The sequence below is a fragment of the Aphelocoma coerulescens genome, chromosome 1, assembly GCF_041296385.1.
Source record: "Aphelocoma coerulescens isolate FSJ_1873_10779 chromosome 1, UR_Acoe_1.0, whole genome shotgun sequence".
NCBI classification, from domain to species: Eukaryota; Metazoa; Chordata; class Aves; order Passeriformes; family Corvidae; genus Aphelocoma; species Aphelocoma coerulescens.
In genome coordinates, this window is record NC_091013.1 from 19,858,858 (window position 1) to 19,878,071 (window position 19,214).

General features: G+C 37.5%; 1 long non-coding RNA gene across 1 annotated transcript in view; it reads left to right on the plus strand.

Annotated features, from left to right (window-relative positions):
- Positions 1-16,307, plus strand: part of LOC138118011 (uncharacterized) — a 64,179-nt gene extending 47,872 nt beyond the window's left edge. Inside the window, exons 2-3 of the long non-coding RNA XR_011154959.1 lie at positions 11,710-11,795; positions 16,240-16,307. This is a non-coding gene — a long non-coding RNA (uncharacterized lncRNA). The remainder of the gene's footprint in view (positions 1-11,709; positions 11,796-16,239) is intronic.
- Positions 16,308-19,214: the final 2,907 nt, after the last annotated feature.

Consider the following 19,214-nt stretch of genomic DNA (forward strand, 5'->3'; position numbering starts at 1 on the left):
AACATGAGAGCTAAAAGAAACCTATTTTTTTATTAAAGTCATATGTTAGTGTCACTTTGTAGTTTTCTTCTGTGAAATGATTATTGAAACAAAAATGATTAAATTGGTGTAACCTTGTGCTGTCCTCATTTGGTATAGCAGTGATCTGAGTGGATTACCTATAAGTGCTGAGTAATCCTTGCCTCAAACTGGGATAATATAGCTGGTAATAAACAGCGTCATAAAACTGACATTGCTCAGCCAATGTTTCTCTTAAGACTTAAATGATGGTTTGTATACACTTCAAAGAGAAAATTCCTCCTATTAAAAAGGCTGGGAGAAGCCACCTGGAAAGTACACTCATCTACAAGTACAAGCTTTGAGCCTAGGGTGGTCAAATAAGTTAAAAAGACAGAGAGAGAAATAGAGTAGAAAAAAAAATTACAATTCCTCTGTCTTGCACATTTTGCAAGCAATAGCCAGAGGGATGGCTTTGACCTTAAAGTAAGGTTCACTTACAGCACCATGGATTTATCTTGCCTGATAGTTAATACTGTTAATATTTATGAAGAGTGTGTTGCTTATCCAGAACATTTGTTTCCTTCCTAAATAAATCATAGTGCTAAGGAGACAGTCTTTCAGCATGCAAAGTGATGGTGTGCTGTTCAGCATACTATACAATTTCTTTTTTTTCCCCCATATCTGAAAAGTAAATGTATTTTCAGTTTGACTCTGATCTCAGCATTTGAAATCTTAGAATCAACTTTGTTTTACTAAACACGATCTAAACATTTCCTATGTAATCAGTTAAATTCTGGTAGCAGGCAGTCACAAATGACTCTACATATGTACATAAAGAATAGTGAAATGTTTTGCTCAAAGTCATAAAGTAACAAATGGCAAATCTCAGACACAGATTTATTATCTGGTCCCTTGCACCTAGACCCAGTTGCTCATTGACTGATGTTATAAATTATACATCTCGATGGGAGAGTTTTTGAGGAACTTCCTGTCTAAGATACAGACTGCAAAAGCTGAAAGGGGCATTTTCTACATACATCCAAACAACCACATAAAGTATTAAAAGTGCAAGGCATGAACCCATGAACATCTTTGGAATTTCGTGCAGTTCACTGAGATCTCAGAAAACATAACTTTAATAGGGGGCTTACTACTCTATAGCCTCAGGAGTGAAAACCCAAGCACTCCATAGCTAGCTCTAATAGTGTTCCCTTTTGAGATATTGACTAGTTTATTTATAGTTACTTTGCTTTTTGTAGCAGGGCTAATGTCAATGACGAATGTTGTAAGAAAACCCCACTGTTTTTAGAACTTTTTAAAGATAGACTTTATATTCAGTGATTAGAGTTATATATAGTGAGTTGCTATATACTGGGGTGAATTTACTTTGCATAAGCATTTTTAATGTTTTTAATACACTGAGAATAAATGTTTTTGGTTTTGCATCCAGTTTAGAATGAAAATGGCAAGAGGAGAAATGTAATGGAAAGGAGTAATGAGAGCAGAGGGGAAAGATGAAGGAATGACAGCAGCAACTGTTGGGTAGAAAAGAACAAACTAAATCAACTGGAAAATTGTATGTATGTGTGTATGTATGTGTGTATGTATCCATCTAGCTAGCTAGATATCATACATCTATATATCTATAACTATCTCTATCTGAGAACTGCATACTCTTTTCATACATTTTTCATAAGCATAAGTCTTTTTTTCATATACTTTTCATAAGCATAAGTCAGAAGAGAAATATGTCAGAGGTTAAATGAAATTAATTTGCAGGCTATATCTGGGAAATATACAGTTGTTTCCCTATTCTTTTTCTAGATAAAGACCTACCTACTAAAAGTAAACTCATTTTTTTAATGGGAAAGACAGCAAGGTTGTCTTGTACAGTCTGCACCATCTGGGTAGTGTGCACTCTTCTCCTGTGCTTGGCCTTCTTGCTGCAGCACATATCACAGCTTTCTCCCTTGCTGGAAAACCAGTGTTTGTATTGGATGGAACTCAGGACAGGGAACTGTGTGTATAGGCATTAATTATAGGAATCAGGTTCATAAACTTGTCCTGTTAGAAAATTAAACACAGGTTTCAATTTTGCAAAGCTGCTATTTCCTCCACACCTATTTTCTTATCGCAAGAGATTTGTACCAATTTTCTGTGGATTAATGGTGGTCGGTCCACATTTAATAGCAATATGATAAGTCAGACCTTTTAAAGAGGTCTTTGTTTGTTTCCACAGCTTCAAGAGTAGGTCCTAAAATTCTCTGAAATGAAACAGAAACAGCTATCTCATCCTGGAATTTCACCACAAAGTTTGCTGATACTTGAACACAGAAAGTCTGAGCACAGAAACTGTTTTAGGAGAGTGGACAGGATGGAGTTACACCCAATGCCGTCTCAAATGGGAAGGGCAGCAGTGGGAGCTGGGGTTTGTGCTCCTGCAGAGAACTGCATTCATAGCTGTGTGGGGGAGGCTTGGAGAATTGCAGAATGAAGAAGAGCTAATGCTGTTTGGCCACAGGATAAGTTGTCAGCACATCCCTGGCCAGTTCAAGCTTGTTCACAGATGCGTTCTGTGTGACTTTGTTAGGTTAATAAAGCAAAAGGAGGGCAAACACTGGGGGCTTTGGATGAGTGTGGCTTAAACCCTAAAAGGAAAGCTGCTGGCAACTCATGGTTTACTTTGGAATCTTCTCTGATGGGAAGAGCCAAAGATCTTTAATTTCTCAATTCTTCTAGTGTGTAGTAGAAAGGTGTTGTTAGGGGGGTGCACTTTAGCCAGCAATATTATCTGGTGTGCTGCACCCTCTTCTATAAAATGTGTTGCTGTAGAAAAGCTGATAGATGAACTGACGAAAATATGTCATTATGGTACTAAAACTAAGAATGTCAGCCCTTGCTTTTGTAATGTAATCAATTTGTCACTGTAAATAAGGGAGGAGTAAATTTAAATTTAAAAATATCCACAAAACTGTTTTTTTCTTCCTTTCCTATGCTGTCTGAATCAATTCTAGTCACACAGATGTGTAATTCATCTTCCTTTTAATCAAGAGCAAATTATAAAATGAAAGTCAAGGTATTAAGCTCTTTTCTCAAACTGCTGAGATGATTAGGCTCCAATTTGATGTTTTAATTTCCAATCACAGGAGTTTTACTGTTAGCCTTAGGAGGAATGCCTTAAGAGAGTTAGCTCTATAATTCCCTAGACTCTCATAACACATTCACAAGTCTGAATAACCCCAGACACTATACTGGCTTCCAGCTTCTGCTTTTTGACAGCTATTTTTAGCCTGTCATATTTCTGCCTTTGAACACTATCCCAGTTTAGATCCAGACTGAAAAAAGCTGAAGCTACTAATCAGCATTTTGCCTCACAAGAGTGCAGATGAGCCATCCACTGTTCATGGCTTTGTGCCTCCCCAGGGATGGAGCCAGAGGTTGGTGTGCAGTGCTCATTGTCAGCCTTTTCCAGAGACCCATTTCTCTCAGTGTGTTGTCAGCATGGCACCATGTCTGCCAGCACTGTCACCTCCAGCATCTTGTGTCTTGTCCACCCATGGGAGGTGTGTGACTTGTGCCTCCCATGACAGGCATTATCACCATCTCTTCTAAGTCCCTTTTACCAGGTTGGTCCAGTTTGTGAAGTTTCAGGCTGAGACCCTTTATTTGGAATGAGGGATGGTTCAGCTCTTCCTAGATCTAGTAATTTTGTTCAGTTTGCTTCCTGCATTACACCAGAGAGTCTCAAGCCAACTTTACGCCTTGTCATCAAAAAGTGAAATCTTACCAGCATGGGGGCAGCTTTCCCTTCACACCACTCTCTCAAACCACAAACGCTGTATTGGTGCCCCATCTGTATGGCTATCTGAGAAAAAAGATGCTGGACTTCATGGAGCCCCTGGAATGCTGACCTTCCACCATCCTGGGAAGGCAGAGTGTCAACTTAAAAACTGGGTCAACTATTTAGAATTAAATGAACTATTGACATCTCCCTGTGCTCATACACACACACAGACAGAGACAAGGGAACCTTATGTAGGAGAAGTAATGGGTTCTTACAGTTCCAGTGTCTGTAGGGAAAGTCACGAGTCCCCATTACTTACAGCAGATCAGTAGATCTCCTTAGGACTGCAGGATGCCTTGGAAAATGGCCAGTCTCTATTGCAGGAGCAAAGCAGCCAAGTTCACTACTGAGTATATTGTTTTCAATTTGGAACAAGCTGGGTCGACACTGGACTAGGGGATCATGCACCATAACTCACTGCACTGTGCACACACATCCTTTGGGCACTGATCCTTTCAGGGTAACCACCATGCTTAGTCACTCCGCTGAGCCTGCTCTTGGACTGAAATAGCAGAGATCTGTGGGTCCACACCAAAATTCACTGAAAGTACCAGGTCAGAAGCGAAGTAAAGCATCAGGATTGAACTGATTTAGCTGATGCTGTGGTGGAGTTCTACAGGCGAGCTCCTTAATGGAAAAAAGAGCACAGGATGGTATGCAAGTTACAACGGGTCACTGAGTTATGAGGCATATAGGCCATCTGTCTCATCATGTCTTGGGCATTTTGTTGATGTTATAAAAGACCTTTATAGTGGGGTGTAGATGTTTGTAGACATAAAGTGTATTGCTGTGTTTGTGAAGAGAGGCAACCTTGCACGACACAAGACAAATGCTGACTGTGTACTGCTGTGTGTGCTCAGCAAATAGCTAAAATTCCTCCAGGGTTTTAGGGGATGGATCCATTCCCCAGTGTTTTTGTCAATAGTATGGTAACAAAGGGAATAAAAAAGAAAATAAGAGGCTTAAAACTGTCATTTACAGACTAGAAGCATCACAGATTTTCCCATAAGGCTTTCATGTCTTTATTCAAATTTCATATCAGCCATACCAAATTAAACAGAAAGAAAATAAAGTTTCAAAGGAAGCCTTCTTGCAGTAGTTTATGCTGAATGTTCTTCTGAATGGAAAGACCTTTCCTCTCTGCTGTTGTAATTCAGCATGGGGAAAACTGATATTCCTGCACTTAGCCCAGCAAATAAATGGGGTAGTCTGTAGCTAGAAATCTTCCAATGGAACTTTGCAGCAAAACAAATCACTAAACTGATGTATCCAGAATATTTGTTCTGGCAACAATATTGGTTTGACTAAAGCTCACTAAATCTGCCTTAGATTTCTAAGGAAACTATTTCCATATTTCTGTTAGTTTCATTCTAATACACACATAGGTATTTTGAGCAGATGTCTTTGAGGTTTTTGACCCATTGCTCAGCAGAAATAACTTTTTCAGTAATAATGTTAGTGGTGTGTCTGATAAAGTAATTTTCTGTGAGCTGCTGTAAATGTGATCCATGAAAATTCTTTTGGTCCATCACTATCCAGATTAGGTACTGAATAATGCATATTTATAAACAATGCATATAGATAAGGGAGGCATTAAAAACTCTTTCAGAAGCCAAACAAAAAGAAGAGTCTTTCTCCTTAATGTATTGAAATGAAGTTGTTAGTAACCCTGTAACTTCAGATGTAATAGGGTTACCATGACACAGGACACTGAAGCAAGGAGTAAAAATGAGAGAAAACTGCCAGTAGAAGCTCTAATTTTGAAATTTGCAAGCATCCTCTCATTTGACACCCAGAGAAAAGAGTCAGTTTTAAATGATGAAGATAAAATTTGTTTTGCTGTGCTATAATAGTTTCCACTCATCTCTTGGGTAGTTTCTCCTTTTTTTCTTCCATCTGTCTCCAAGACTGAAGAGCATGTGTTACAAACATCTTAAATATTTCAGCATAATGAAATAATATTGTGATTTGAAAGTTGAAACTTGTGTGGTTTTGAATTCGGAAATCCTGGGGACCCAAAACTGTGGTTTGTGAAGTTTTCTTATATGTTACACTGGGTTAATATTGAAGCTTCTATTTTTCTTTAATATTATATTTCACTGGTTAAGGGATTTCTTCACTTGATATGTTAAAGAAGGGATAAAATTAAATTAGCTTAGCTCACCAAATTAAGGGATGTACCTATCATGATGCCAGTGCTCCAGGTTTTTCTAGCTTACTTTTTCATTGACTATAAAGTGGATATTGATGAATTTTTCAAATGTTGATAGCCAAATCTTTGTTTGAGTGAGGTTTCTTCCTGCAGAGCCCCATTCTGAGAGGCTGGGTTTTGTGACAAGCTGATATTGGGCAAACTCACTTTTGATGGGCTCTTCAGACATTACAAACCAAATGGGTTTTCATCAATTATTTTCCTACTAATATTTTAAAGCTGTGTCTAACTTTTCTGCTGGGGCATACCATGCATGCCCTGTGGTTCTGGTCCATGCATCACTTGCATCTTGCCTGACCCCTGTATTTGAGTCTCCTTTCTGTGGAAAGTGGGGAATGATGTTGTGTATTTGGGTTCTGTCCTTATAAGAAATAGTCTGGGGCAGGGAGACAAATGTAAAGTGGGGAAACATTGTCAAGTTCCCTGATCAGGTGTAACCTGAGACCTCACCCATGAGAGCAATTATTTATCACATGTAAATAATATAAAGACCTCACCTCTTTGATGTGAGGTCATTACTGAGCAGCAGTGGATTATACTACCTGGCATTTCTGTCTTTTTTGTGCATTGTTAGAAATCCTGAGATAATAGGTCCTTTAAATTACCCCAGACTGCCTAGTGCTTTTCATATTTCTTTGACTAAGGTGATCATAGCTTTTTAGATACCACGTTACTTGTCTGAAATGAAATAAAATTAAATTAAAGCCGCTTTGCTTCTAAATCGTGGCATATCTAACTCATGTCTGCTTTCTTGTAAAACATTGGTCATTTTATTAAAAAATTATGATATAAATAGGCTGAATGGAAACAGTAGATTAAATTTTCCTGTAAATTTTTCCAAGAAGGCAAAATCCCCTGCTGTAAAGAAGATGGTGTCCTTACTGTTACCTCAGGCACTACAAAAAGAGAATAGTTATTCATTACACTTACAGCTCTACTGCCTGTCCTCTTGCTGCGAATCAAAAGGTCACCTGAATTTTTTGAGCCTCTTAGGCCAGGGTGGAAAAGTTGTGCCAATTTTTGTAGTTCAGAATAGATAATGATTTTACAAGGCAGTATGGTTTACAGAGAAATGTCATGCCAAGGATCACATGTGGCCCTCGACCTTGCGACTCAAATCAGTAAATTCCCATTAAAGCTGAATTATTTGGAACAGGGTCTAGCATGAATCTAAAATGAGAATTTAATTGCCTTTCCTCTGCTGTGATATACATAAATTCTGACATGTTTCCAATTAGAGCATATATTATGTAAAAACCATTATTTTGATACTTCCATGGAAAGTTTTTTTCTATTTTTACTGTTCACCATAGCTTTTTACTGTTGGATTTCTCAGTGGATGAAATCCTGGATGATACTGTGATTTAAAACTAGTGGAAGTTCTCTGTGACATCTGTGAATTCATTCCTTGTGAAACAATTTTGTCAAATTTACCATTCAGTTGGAATTAAAACGTGAGCATTGTGTGTAGTGTTACCTTAGTTTACATGGTATAGAACATGAAAAGACCACCAGGGGAGCATAATTCTGCTAAGTCCCAAGTAACTAAAGAGGACAGCAGACAGTTCATCTGATTCTGCACACCCAAAAAGATAAATCATCATCCCACCATTTCAACCACACAACCAATTCACTAATTCACAGTTATAAATTTATACATAGAAGTCTTCATCTTACATAATCCCTGTGACCTGTGAGGCTACTACAATCTGTGAGACCACTAGTTTTCTTATTCCTTGCTAGCTGTCTGTCAGCCAACAAATGCTGGCCTGCATGGAGAGTCTCAGTTCCTGTTGGATTACCTTACATTTCAGGTGCTTCAATTAAACCAATAATTCAGATGCCTCTTGTTCTCTCTTGCCAAGCAGCATTTGAGATGAATCTTGGTGGACAATGGAAACATATTCTGTGAAAAATCCCCATCCAGTACCTGCCTAGCCTACCTTAGGCCTAAATATGATGCACATTTTCTCTTGTTTTCTGCCCCTGAGAAACTCAATTTAGTCTTTCATACCTAATCCTGCTTAAAATAAAGAATCTTAAAATACTAAGCTACGTGTCACCTGATGGCCCTCGGGTATTTTAGAAGAATCTCTTGCTACTGCCACATGGGTGGAGCACTGCACAAAAATTGCAGTTGAACATTGGGCTGGCAGGGTGGACAATGTCTCTTTCAGGTAGTGGTTAGACTATACTGGAAAATGAGGGACTTGTGCTCTGGAGTCCTGCTTTTGCCAAGACAGTATCCAATCTGTAGATCCTCTCTCAGGGATGACTGGTTGTGGGACTACGTGGGAAGTCATGCAGGCAGGCAGGGAAAGCCAGCACTGCCTCTGCTGCTGAGTAGCCAAGGTGACTCTTCTGGGAGTAGGAGGGTCAGTCCTTGCTTAGAACTACTGTCTTGGAGGCAGAAGAAGAAGAGGCTGTTACGACAGGGTAATTGTGCAGCTCTCCTGCCTTTGATATCTGGCCTCCACTACTCAAAAAGATCTTGGCCACTGTGCATGGCATTGCATAGACTGTAAGGATGAAGTTTATGTCCTCAACAAGGATGGTACAGAAATATTTTATGGTCATCACTTTGCTTGGTTATATACAGGTGGCTTGTTACACAAATTGTTGATTTTTGTCTCAGCCTCTGGTATCCTTTTGTCCCACGGATCCTTTAAGGCCAGGGGCAGCCTATGTCCTAGCTTTGGACTTGCAATGCTTTACTGGAGATGAATTCTCTGAGGTAGGACTCCACAGCAATTAACTGGTATGCACAAAAGCAGTTTACTGGCTTATGCTTTCTCTTGAAGCCACTCTGAAGTATGCTGATAGATGCTGTTTATGACTGACCCAGCCTGTTTGGACTCACTTCCTTCAAAATTCTGTTTCCAGAAGTTCAGGGTATATGAGCAAGCCCAAGTAAACAAATATTGTACTTTTCAGTGATGAAAATGTGCAACATGATGGGCAAATATTATTTCTCCAAACCAGTCTTAACAAAGTTTCAGCAGGGCTGCCTTAAAAATGGTGTCAATCATATCTTAAATGTAAATATTTTATTTAAAAAATAAATGCATCTCAGTTCTTTTAATTCTGTTTTCAGTGATGGTTAGGTACACAGGATTAATTTGTTTGAGTAATTTTCCTCTTATAATGGTATAATCTAATCCAGGTAAAGACACACAACTGTTCAAAGGTTTTAACATTTGCTTTCAATGTTAACTCTCCAGCCATGGTTAGAAAAATAATTCTTTCAGAAATCTGATCTGCATTGTTCCCTTTTGTAGTGATTTGGCTTCTTTCAGCTGTCTTCCAAACCTGCAGTAATGGCATTCCTCTATTATTCATATTTGCTTGCACAAATCCTAGCTAAAGGCAGCAAGAAAGTGAGCAAACTGTCTTCTAAATAAGCAGAGATTTGAACTGAATGGACCAAAAATACCATTCTGCTACAGTCTTTCATAGTGCTTTAATTTGGCTCTTGTTAATCAAGACCATCAAACTTCTGCAGTTGTGCTTATGTCGAAAATGTGATTCTCTTTCATTCAATATAATTAGGAATAACCTTCAGGAATAAGAAAAAAAGTAAATTATGCCTTCTTAGTGGCATGGTTTACTTTGTTTAAAATGGAAGGTAGTTATAGTGTTTTTGCCTCATCACCCTGTAAAGGAAACATTTTTCAGTCAAAACCCCTTTATACCAGTTACACTAATAACGTCCTCTCCCACATTATTTCAAAACAAGTTTAAACAGGATAGAACAGTGCATTAAATGCATCACAGCTGTTACATATACTCTTGAGTTTTGATTTACTTCTGTCACAGTAAAAATAGATTTTTATAAATGGATGTTTCATGCTTTTCACTCTAATGTATGACATACAGTGAGACTCACATTTCCCTTAAATAATGGTTTAGCCACTGTGAATCCCTATCACAGCTGTTGAACAGTGAGTCCAAAGCAGATGATTTAACAACGACAACAAAAAGTCTGTGAAAACTTCGTATTCAAACTGAATCCTTGTTCAGAGGCTCCTAAAACAAAGACTTTCCAGTTTTTCATCAAAAAATGCACTTTGGTGTTCTAAATTTTTGTTCTATCTGCAAATGATAAATGGCAACCCAAATAGGCTTTGGGAAGGGGGTATTTTAAAATGATGTTACCATGTGTAGCTGCTCTTAGGAGAGAAAAATAAAGTAAAGGCCACAAGCTTCAAGGCTTGCTAATTTACTCTGAAATAAATAAATCCAAGGGATTTAAGAAGACATGACATAAATTTGTTACAAAAAAATGGGAATAACAAAATACCTGAAGATGAATTTGTATGACATAGTTTCTTTCTGTTAGAGATACTGGTTTTTTGTCCTCTAGAATTTCTTTGTTGTCACAGGATAATAAATTTAGAAATGCCCTTAGATGTCTCTTTGGAAAACTCTTTATTTAAATACTTTCTCTCCTTCTTTTAAATTTTAATTTTAAGAAGAAGAGCAATAAGGTCCTTTAGTAAAGCTCTGGACTAGGTCCAAATCTAAAGATTAAGTGTAGCAGGTTAAGACTTCTATGACCTTCAGAAATTTCAATTAGGTAAGGCAAAAGTACTTTATGGTCAAGTTAATGGTTTTACTGTTATTGTTGGTTTTATTTTGTTTGTTTCTTATTAGAGTCTTGCAAAAATAGAAAAACCCAATTTGGATTAAATATTTTCTTTTTTTTTAATGCTAACAGTTGAAAGTCAGCAAAATATTTGGAAAACATGTATTACACTCAATGTCAGAAAGTGGCCTTTGCTGTCTTTGAAATTTTTTTTAATAGATTTTTAAGGATGAAAATTTTGTATGTCTGTATACAAAGGTATTTGAAAACATTGATGTGCATAATAAAGGTCTGATTTTGTTATGTTGGCTTGAGTATTGAGGATTTACTTTCTTCTGTGTTTTGGTCTTCCAATACCAGAGGGAAATTTTTGAAGGTTGGAATATTATTCAGCATAATCTGACATTTGAGAGTTCATGAAAAATAATTTAGAAACCTTAAACCAGAAATAAATTCCCAACTTTCTAGGAAAAAAAATGTTGCCACACATTTGTGCTAACCAGGTATATAAGTCTTGGGATACATTTTGCTAAAATAATCTTTTATAAGCACACTTTCTCCATGCCTTCCATTTCTATATTCTCAAGCACAGAAGGTCCTGTCAATTCAGGCATTACATTTTAACATATCTATTTAGAGAGAAAATTAATTTTTCTTTCCTGATGTCTTCTTGTGCTACTAAGGAGAAGCATCTGTGTATAACAGAAAAAAAGTAGGCTGTATTTTACAGAGACTGCACTCGAAGACAAAGGGACTACTGATTAATATAAAGTTAAGCACTCATCTAATATTTTGCAGTAATAACTTTAAAGGAAAATATTTCCTTTGAAGGCATGCTATTGTAACAGCTAATATCATAAAAAAAATTGCTTTTCATTGCTTCTGAAACCCTCTGTTGTACAGCAATCTGTGCTTCATCAGGAAGGAGAATGTGTGCCCCAGTGTGCACTCCAGAAGAGAAGAAAGGTCACATAAAATCCAGTATTTCACAATGTCTAAAACATGTAGCTTGTTGCTTGCTCTTTTTTGTTCATTTCACAAGCTGAAGCATCTTGTTTTCTGTTCTAGGAAATGTGCCAATCTAACACTTCCAGTGACTAAGTATTTCTCACATGTCCCAAGGCTAAGCTCTGGAGAGGAAGGTTATGAAAGAGGTAATGGAGTAATATCTTAAATTGAAAGAGCAGGATTTTGTGCAAGATTTTAAAAGGCTTACAGTGCTTACTGCTATTATGATGTGTATCTCAGTTGTATCTAAAATAATACCCCAGATAAAAGTACCATTGTTATAGGCTGTGCAAATGTATAGGGTGAGGGAGTTTGAGAAGAGTTGAGACAAGATGAAGACAATCATGTGGATAAGGTTATTCCAGCAAGTAGATAAGGAATATAGCAGAGGTAGTTGAGATATAAACTTTTTAGGTTAAAAATGTACTTAAAAAATTATTTTGTGAGAATATGTACTTGTAGCCAAACATGATGTCCCAGAGAGTTGCTTTTAAAGATCTGATATTTTCAAATAATTACACTAAAAATATATATTTGTCTTTTCCACCAGCAGCTGTGTTTTGATATATTGGACTTTGACAAATATTATGAAAACTTTGGAAAGATAACTGAGAAAAAAAAATCTTTTTTTGAAAAAAGAAAACAAGTTTATATTCAATGATAATAACTTTTCACCAGTCACTAGATGTTTGACTTAATTCAGGCCTTGGATTTAAACAGCTCACATGCCTGAAAGCCAGACCTAGATCTGACAGATATTTGTGGAACTGTGAGAACTTCTCCTTGAAACAGACAGGAAAATGTACAAAAACATAAAGAAGTGCACTGGGTTAATGCACTGTGCTGTAAATCCACCAGTCCTACACTTCCTTATGCTATCATAAGCATGAAGTAAGTCAATAGAATTAAATGAATTTCTTAGAAACTCCTACTTCAGAAAATGAATTGTCTGGTTTTTGGTTTCCTATCATTTTTTTCCTGTTTCAAATCCTAAAATGTTTGGCCTGGGACTTAATTTCTGGGCTGTTCACATGTAACAAAAAAGGCCTTCTAGAATAACCATCCCTTCCTGGCATTTAATGTGACAGGAGGGAAAGAAAAGACCCTCTATACAATGCTGAGCTTAAAAATAAACGTTTCGTGTTTGCAAATAAGTGAAAGCACAATGGAATCCTGTGTTTCAATCTTGTGTGTGTATTCATCATGGATGCCTAATTATGAAGCATAGAACTAAAGCTGAACTGTGTACCCCTGGTTACAGGACCCAGGGGATGACTGGATTCACTGGTTGTAACTTGTTCCTCAGGGGACAATTAAAAGCATGCCAGGTAAAGTTGAATAAAAAAATATATAACTCCTGTATACTACAGATTTTACTCATTGCTGAAAACTGGCATCAAGAGAACCTTGGTAAACGGAACTTTTTATTAACTGCTTTATATGAAACTTTTAGCAATACCTGTAAATTCCCATTTATGTCACCATTTATTGTCAGAAATACAACTGGAGGAAATTTTTAGGTACACAGTTCTTCTGCTACCCTTGTGAAAGAAGAAGAGGCATGATCTTCGCTGAGAAACTTTCTCTGCAGTCTTGCAGCCCCTACAAGAAAATATTCCTTTCTCTGCTAATGTTCATGTAGAGCACTGTATGAAGGAATTTCAGATTCTGTTTATGTCAGTAATTTAATCTTAGAGTCATAAGAGTGTGTTTATTTTAGCTCTGCTGGTGATGAATTCTTTCTGCTTTCAGATAAATCATAGTTAAGAGAGTTGTTGAATAATTCATCAATATAATTTTGAATACTTTAGTCCATCAGTTCTCAGAAAATATACCCAGAAAATGAACAGGGAAAGCATAAAGCACCCATAATGTATGGCAAATGTTTGTGCATTAAAAATATGGGCTTTGTCTGTTTTTTCATTTTTATCTAGTGTTACACTGGTGTGGTTGCTCGAGTTTAATAGGAGTAGCTCCCAGTCTGCAATGACTCAAATGGTAAAAGAAACAGGAATATGACCTGATATGCCTGGATGAAATGGAAAACACAGGAGCACATTGCAGTAATATGTTGGCTTATGTTTAAACATAAATGTCTGTATCAACAAGCCAACAGCCATTAATAAACAGCTGCTAACCCTGCTGGTGATTTTATCATATGCATGAGTACTTTTTGCTAATGAGAAAATGCTTAGTTTATCAAAGTAACGTTGGTTTCATAGAGATGTAATTCAAAGTTTCTTGTGCTGCACTGGGAATACCAAAGGAAGTAAAGACTGAGTTAATTGGTATTAGTGTACTGGAGCAGATTTAGAAAAAATTGTGAAGTAATCTGCACTCTAGTAAGACTGGAAAAGTCTTTAGGTGAGAAACATATTTGTGGAGGGTTTCCTAATAAACTGTGGGAAAAAACAGCAAATATTGGGGGCAAAGAAAGGTCAGGAACACTGAATATCTGGAAATCCGTATCATTTACACTTTTGGTCAATAAAAATAATCTGAACCACGCATTCAAATACACTCTGTAGGTAACTGGAAAAAAACAAGCATTCCTAAAGGTCCCTACATCCTATCCTGGACACAGAAGTTTAATGCAAGTGATATGAACTACTGTCTGCAAGTTCTCCTGTCTCTCTGATGGGTTGCTTCCATGAGGGTCCCACATCCCTGCAGCACACACATACATTTGTTATTTATTAACAGAAAGTAACTTAGTATGCTACAAAGCACAAAAGAGACAAGTAACAAAGGATTTGAAAGCGATGACTAAATTAATAAGCATATATCAAAATGACATTAATATTTAATGAACTTCCAACAGTCCCAATTTACAAATATTAAGTCGTGTTGGTTGTTGCACATAAGACACTCATTAGAGGCTTTTTTATTTTTCCAACAGAACAAAGAAGCTTTATATGAATGTTATTTCCCTTTAAGGCCGTATAAATCTGATGCTCAGAGACATCTGAACACTCACGAAAATTCCTGAACCTATAAACTGTGAAGGTCAAGATGAAAATCCCCAGAAACTGTGGTGAATCTGGAAATAAAAAAAAATGCAATTAATTTTTAAAAGGTTAAATTTTTATTTTTATTTTTATTTTTATTTAACTGTTACTTCAGTTTGTTGGCAGAACTACGTTTGAAATTCAGAAAATAAACATAGATATAGAAACTATTAACCAGCCTTTGTTTTTGAAGCAAAATTGAAATGTGTGAATATGTGAATACTTGAAATAATCTTGTGGGAGTCAGTAGTTGTTGTAATTCCCTAATTCTTTATTACAGCCTGCAGCTGGTGTTTTGCTGTGTTTGTTTTATTCATTCTTGACTTCTTGAAGTCAATCAACTCTAAAGCTTTTGAAAAGAAGTGTTGAGTTTGGAAAGGGTCTTTATTAAAGAAAGTTTCATCAAGGACTTATAGAAGCTTGTGGAATCATGAGGTAATGAGAGCTGATCTTTGCAAAAGTCAGGAAAGCTTGGCCTAGAAGTACAGGACATTATTACAATTACTTTCTCTATCAAATCACAAAGACTGTTGAAGCTGCCCATTAAACTGCATGTAATTGCCAATACCTAAATATTTTTATCGTGTAAAGGAACAATAGAGGGTTTATATGAGCTATAAATACTGAGTAAAAAAGCCTCTGCTAAAAGTGGTCCATACTCAGAGCAGTGGAGAAAAAAGGTATGTGGCTCATAAGCATACTGAACAAAACAGTAGTTTGATAAACATCATGGGAACATAACCATATTATTTATTAGCTATGTTCACCTAAGAATTTTAATATTGAGGTATTGATCCCAAAACTATGATCCTGAGAAGATTCACCATTTTCAAGGCTGTTGGAAATGGCCCCTACACGGAACCATATCAAATATTGACATATATGGCATCTTTATTGCAAATCAAGGGTGTAAAAGTTCCAGGTAATTTGTCAGAAATGCTTTAGGCTGAGGGTTTAAAAATTTGCAGAGGTATGAGAAGAGATGCTCCTGACTGGGGGTAGGACTGCTGTGGTCTCACTGGAATGCCATGATGCCCCATGCACGTCCCTTGCCCTGGGGGCGGCAGCACGGATGCTGTGTGCCGGCTCCACGAGGTCTCTGCGGCTTGGTGCACCCAGCAGGGGATCAACCAGAGAGAAAGGCAAAATTGTGTGGTGGGATAAGGGGCAGCAAGAGAGGACAATGCACAGGACTGGCCTTACATGTTGTGTGTCTGCTCCATCAGTATCTGGTGTTTCCTCCCTGAGTTTCTGCCCATCTGCCAGGCTCACCGGTTGCATCTTCTCCCTCAACACAAAACTACACAAAACAACTTCTGTAAGATGCGTTTACCAGAACTTCTTTGTAGAATTTGCTAAAAGAGCACAGTCTGCTGTTTCTGCTTGACTGACAGTGCTATCAAACAGTCCCTTTCTTCTGGAATGGGATACAGCCTCTGGTACCTGAAAGGAATCAAGCATAAATTAACACTTTGCTTAATATTGATCACAACTTTTAGTTAAAGAGCAATGGTATCTGGTATGTGAGTTCCAAAGAAGCCTTAGTATGAATTTATCTTTCCCTTTTTTGTGCTGTGTATAGATACTCAGTGAACTACTGAACATCGCAGTCCTGGAAAAAAAAGATGAGAGATACCAGATCATTTCTGGTAAGTCTTATTGCTTGGTTTCCCATTAGTTTAAATCTAAATTCTCTCTGAAGCATCTCATGCTATCCTCCTGTGAATTTAGACCAAACATGCAACATTGAAAAAGTCTTCTTTTTACCCCAAAGAAGACTTCAAATAAGATCTGGAAAATATTGTATCTCGTTTAGTCAAACAACCCTATAACCATAAATATGTAGGCTTCTATGCATTCTAGCACATACCTAAAAATGGATTTCATTGAGTTAACCAATATGAAATGCCAAACATTTGCAAAACTCTTATCAATAATATGGAAAAATAGGACTCTAGTCGTACTCATTATGTTTTATACATGACTGAAAAACATTGCTAAAATAACTGGTTTCCTAAGAGCATTGATATCTAAAGGTGGATTGCTTTAAGATAAAAATTTAATTTTAATTACTGCTACATGGCAGAATTTCTACCAGTGGTTTCATTGATAGGAGAAGAAGTCAACACAAGGTGGAACATGGGAAATCTTGATTATGAGGATACAAATATTTATCCAGGTAGTGGGTAAGTACTTCAACAGACTGCCTGGACACCCCATGAAAACTCCAGTCCTGGGGATACTCAGAGACTGAAAAAAGCCTTGAGCAAGCTGACAAGGTTGGATGTCCTTTGTACAGGGGTGTTCAAACACTGGGCCTGACATATGGGCCTGAAAACCCCATATAATAGCTGCTAGGGAATACTCATCATAAGACAAATGGTCGGTGACAAGGCTGCTCATGGCTGCCCTGTCAATAGAGAACTTTCTAATAACAAAATTCAACTAGGGAGATAAGTTCTATTTACCTTTAAATGAGCTTTTCTAATGAAAGCAAACTTCTAAAGAGGTAAATCTGGTTCCATGATTTTCCAAGAATAGGATGATTTGGTGAGATAAGTTGACAATGCTGGATACAAATTATCAATTTGGGTATCATTATTTTTCCTACACACTGTGTGGCTCCCTAACATATTCACAGCCTTATGTAGCTGACAGATACTATACAGGATATATGGGAGTATGGCAGATCCTTGTAATTTGGCAGAGCAGTTGAAAGAGGGGATACCCTAGTGTATATCCCCATCACAGATGGCACTCGACACTTTGGGAGTAACTGAGCCAAGCTCTTGGCAGTCTTCATTCAGACCGTGTCCCACCATTGCCAGGCAGTGCAGGTGAGAAACTGCTTTGCTGGAAGTGGCTCACAAATACAATGCAAAACAATACATTTAAATCATCATGGGAGTTCAGGGAAAGTTGTAACCTGACTTCCCAGAAAACTGGCTTTGAAGTGAGAAGTGTTGCCAGATACATCTTGAAAAAGAAAAAGAAAGACGTAACCACCCTTGGCATGCCCACACAGCAAGTCTGTCTTGGAGATGGAGATTGCTCCCTCTGGCTTGCATGACACCTGTCACTGCTCTTGGTGAGACATCCTGATATGAAGATAGTAGCTGGAGAAGGCAGATGATGGCAATCCCTGGTCTGTGCTTCCAAGATACCAGTCTCCAAGGAAGAAGCCTGAAAATTCTGGTGTTAACTTGGATTCAGCTTCCAACCCTGCCTAAAAAGCCTTGAAAATCCTGGCTGGGGCAAAATGAGGATTTTTCCAAGAAAAGATTCCGCATGTTGTTTGGGTTCTGATTTTCCATTTTTCTTCTCTTTTGACAACACCTGTGAAGATTTGAGTTTTGCTTCATTTGAGTTCTGATTAATGTAATGATGTTCTTCCTGTGAAGAAATAGCCATCTACTTGCCCTAAAAGCAACATCTATAGTTTATGTACTTACAACAAAATGTTTGGGATAATATTAATAAGTTTTTAAACTGAATAAAAAGTTAATAACTTCTGCTTATAACAAGTGACTGTTAAAATTCAGCTTGAGGTCACCTAGTAGTTCACAGGCCCCTGTAAATTCATGTTTAGTCACAGGACCAGAAATAAACCTGTGCAGATGGTGGTCAGGTCTGTCTGCCAGCTCAGCCATTTTTATGAAATTTAGCCTTATGAGGGGTTTCATTTCTCGTCTTGATCCCCAGCTGGTCCAGTTGCATCTCTCTACAACCTTCTTTTCCATTTCTCCACCCTGTGTTATTTTGCCATAGCTGTGGTAGTTGAATGTGGGTAGTACTCTTTCATAGCACCACTGAAAAATCATAAATGTGAGCATCCTATTTAAAAAAGAATTCTGTTTTGTACTGACAAAGGCAAGAAAATCTGAAGCAAGGGCTGCTTTGCTTCATGCTCGTATACTAGTGCTGGTCTGGCATGCCAGAATCAGTGAGCTCCTGCATGTGCATGCCTTAAACCTCAGACATTCACAGGATGATGCTTTTAGGTTGGAGGAGTGTCCTTTAGAGATAGCAATATGGCATCAGAGATACATCACAAGAAACAGCCAAAGAAAAATCAAATTCATTGAAACACAGAGTTTTTTTTACTCTGAACTACATCTCTACCCTAAGTGCTTTCAAATGAATGGCTGAGTTGGCACTCAGCCCAAATCACCCAGATCTTGCGATTTTCTAGCAATAATCCCTACGTAATTACACATTTGACATGTGAGAACTGCCAATGTGACTTGACACTGCTTAACAATATGTAATCTTTCATGCTACAATCTTTAATTTTCAGAGCTGTATGAGAGACTATATGCTGTCAGCTCTCTGCAGTCTGGGTTCATTGGAAATGACAGGCTGCATATTTGTTAGCTTATTTTTGCTTACTCAACATGGAACTGTATATTGAATTCAGACTCCAATTAAGTGATATTGAGAGGTAATTTATAGAGTTAGAATACTGTTAATCCACGCCTGCTGTTGTAATTTTCAGGATGGATGGACCGAGATTACTGTTGCCTACGGAAGACAGCCTACTGGTCTCTGATTTTCCAT